The sequence below is a fragment of the Theobroma umbraticum genome, unplaced genomic scaffold (assembly GCF_002168275.2).
Source record: "Theobroma umbraticum cultivar Fairchild unplaced genomic scaffold, ASM216827v3 scaffold_51.0, whole genome shotgun sequence".
NCBI lineage: Eukaryota > Viridiplantae > Streptophyta > Magnoliopsida > Malvales > Malvaceae > Theobroma > Theobroma umbraticum.
Window position 1 is genome coordinate 343,456 of NW_018397260.1, and position 3,532 is coordinate 346,987.

The window sequence follows — 3,532 nt, forward strand, 5'->3', positions numbered from 1 at the left end:
GTTTAGAAATTTTTGAAAAGTCTTTAATAAATCTTCTATAAAAATCGGCATGACCAAAAAAACTTCTAATACCTTTGATATTTATTGGAGGTGGTAATTTCTTAATTGCTTTATTTTTTGCTTTATTTACCTTAATGCCTCTGCTAGAGATCTTGTGCCCAAAGACTATACTTTTTCACACCATGAAGTGACATTTCTCCTAATTGAGCACTAAATTTGTATCTTTACATCTCTTGAGTACCCTAGCAAGATTTAAGAGACAATCATCAAAATTATTTACAAAGACAAAAAAATCATCCATAAATACCTCCAAACATTTCTTCACCATGTCTGTGAATAAGGCCATCATACATCTTTGGAAGGTGGCAAGTGCATTACATAATCTAAATGGCATTCTTCTAAAAGCAAAGGTGCCATAAGGACATGTAAATGTAGTTATTTCTTGATCGTCAGGAGCAATAGCAATTTGGTTATACCCAGAATAACCATCTAGAAAGCAATAATATTCCTTATTAGCCAAATGATCCAACATTTGATCAATGAATGGAAGAGGGAAGTGATCTTCCTTGTAGCTTTGTTAAGCTTGCGATAGTCCATGCACATTTTCCATCTAATCACAGTTCTTGTTGGGATGAGCTCATTATTGTCATTGGCAACCGCAGTCATTCCTTCGTTCTTAAGACCACATTAAACTGGACTTACTTATGAGCTAACAAAGATAGGATAGATTATTCCAACATCCAACCATTTGATGATTTCCTTCTTAACTACTTATCTCATGATGGGATTTAATCTTCATTGCTGTTCAATTGTGGCTTTGTGATTTTCCTCAAGGAGAATTTTATACATGCATACACAAGGGCTAATTCCCTTAATATCAGCTATGGTCCACCCTGTTGCTTTCTTGAATTCTCTAAGTATCCTCAATAACTTCTCCTTTTGCATGTTAGTAAGAGTAACAGAAATAATAACTGGAAGAGCAGAAGATTTTCCAAGAAAAGCATACCTCAAGTGATCAAACAGGGGTTTAAGTTCCAAAGTAGGTGGTCCCTCAATGGAGGGCTTAGAAGCTGGCATCAAAGAAGCTAAAATATCTAAAGATTCAAATTGATAATTAGTTTTAAATCTGGAGTGAGCATTTAACAAATTAGAATATTTAATAAATTCATCATCATCTTGTCAGAATTAGCAACTAAGCATGTTTCCAAAAGATCATTGGAATTTTCTTCTAAGAACATATCTTGTGTAAAGTTATTTACCATGCTCACAGAAAAGCAGTCTTCAGATGTCATAGGCAATTTTAAAGCTTTGAAAATATTAAATGTTACCTGTTGGTCTTGAACTCTTAAAGTGAGCTCACTTTTTTCAACATCAATTAATGCTCTAGCAGTTGCTAAAAATGGCCTCCCAAGGATGATTGAAATTTTCCTATCTTTTTCCTTGTCAAGAATTGTAAAATCAACTAGAAAAATAAATTTATCTACCTTGACAAGAACATCTTCAATAATTTCTCTTGGATACATATAAGAACGATTAACCAATTGCAAAGTAACAGAAGTGGGTTTGCATTCCCCCAAACCAAGTTTCTCAAAAATTGACCAAGGCATTAAATTGATACTTGCATCTAAATCACTCAAAGCTTTTACAAAAAATAAATTACCTATAATGCAAGTGATTGTGAAACTACTTGGATCTTTGAGTTTTGGTGGCAGTTTATTTTGAAGAATTGCACTATACTCTTTTGTAAAGGAGATAGTTTCAAACTCACCTATCTTTCTCCTTTTGGAGATGATGTCCTTCAAGGACTTGACATAACTAGGCATTTGTTCCAAAGCTTCAGCAAAAGGAATATTTATATATAATTTCTTAAAGACACTGAGGAACTTTTGAAATTGCTTTTCAAGCTTTTGTTTTTAAAGCCTTTGGGAAAAAGTGGTGGAGGATGGATGACTTGAGAAGTTCTTTGATTTTTAGCCTTGTCATCTTCTTTTTGTTCAATTTCACTCTCTTTTTCGTACATTCCTTCCTTATCAACATGTTCATTCTCCGGTTCAACTACTTTTTCATTCACCCCTTCAATCTCTTTTCCACTCTTTAAAGTGATTGCTTGGCATTGTTCCTTATCTTTAGGATTGATTTGTGTGTCACTGGGTTAAGAACCTTGAGGTCAATTGTTGATGGAATTTGCAAGCTATCCCACTTGCGTCTCAAGATTTCTCAAGGAGGCTCATTGATTTTGAATTAAAACATCAGTCTTGGACATATATTGCAAGAAAAGTTCTTCTAATTGGGACTTTTTTTCAGGAATTTGTGGTCTAGCTTGTTGTTGAAAACCAAGAGGCATGATGGGTTTTGGATTGGAAGGACCTACATTGTTACTCCTTGAAAAGTTAGGGTGGTTTTTCTAACTAGGATTATAAGTATTGGAGTATGGGTTATTTTGCTGTCTATTGAAGTTCCCCACAAACTCGACTGATTTAGAATTGCATGGACATTGATCATATGAATGGCCATCTCCACACATCTCATAAACAATTAATGAATTTTGAAATGCATGAACTCCCACTGTGTCAAACTTCCTGAATAGTGTAGCCTCTTGTGCAGCTACTTGAGCAATTAAAGTGCTAAGTGCATCAATTTCATAAGCTCCAATAGCTTTTCTTGGACTCGTCCTTTTTAAAGGCCACTAATAATTATTAGAGGCCATCTCTTCCAACAAATTATAGGCATTTGCAGCATTCTTACTCATTAATGCCCCACCAGTAGCAGCATTAATTGTGATTTTTATTGACCCAACCAACCCATTGTAGAATGTCTGTACTTGCAACCAATCAAGAATCCCATGATATGGAAATCTTCTCAATAGTTCTTTAAACCTCTCCCAAGCTTCATACAAGGACTTGTCAGCAAATTGTGTGAATGAGGTGATATTATTCCTCATCTTTGCAGTCTTGATAGGTGAAAAAAATTTTGCTAGAAACTTTTGAGCCAAATCCTCCCACATAGTGATAGACCCATTGGGCAATGAATTAAGCCAGCTCTTTGCTTTATTCCTCAAAGAAAACAGAAACAGTCTCAATCTAATAGCATTATCAGTTACTCCATTGTATTTAAAGGTATCACAAATCTCTAGGAAATTATTAAATGAAAATTAGGATTACTCGGTAACCCACCAAATTGGACTGAAGACTGAATCATCTCAATGTAAGTTGGTTTAATTTCAAAATTATTTGTATTGATAGAAGGTCTCTTAATGCTTTAATGCAAACCTTGCAAAAGAGGAACCGCATAATCCCGTAGTACTTTATTTGCTTCAGGAACCAAATTAATGGCATTATTGCCATTGTTATTGTTATCCTCAACCATTGTCTGATTTAAAGCTGCAACTTGTAAATTCTCCCTTCAACGTCTTCTGAAAGTTCTCTCTATCTTAGGATCAAAAGGAACAAATTCAAGTTGTTTCTTCTTTACATACAATGACCAAAGATATCTGAAAGCAAACAAAACTTAATATTAAAACAAGAAAAATAAA

At 34.3% G+C, this 3,532-nt stretch overlaps 1 non-coding gene across 1 annotated transcript; it reads left to right on the forward strand.

Annotated features, from left to right (window-relative positions):
- Positions 1-2,837: 2,837 nt before the first annotated feature.
- Positions 2,838-2,944, forward strand: LOC149527157 (small nucleolar RNA R71). Its single transcript, XR_016351280.1, has one exon. It is a non-coding gene; the product is annotated as a small nucleolar RNA R71 (small nucleolar RNA).
- The last annotated feature ends 588 nt before the right edge of the window (positions 2,945-3,532 follow it).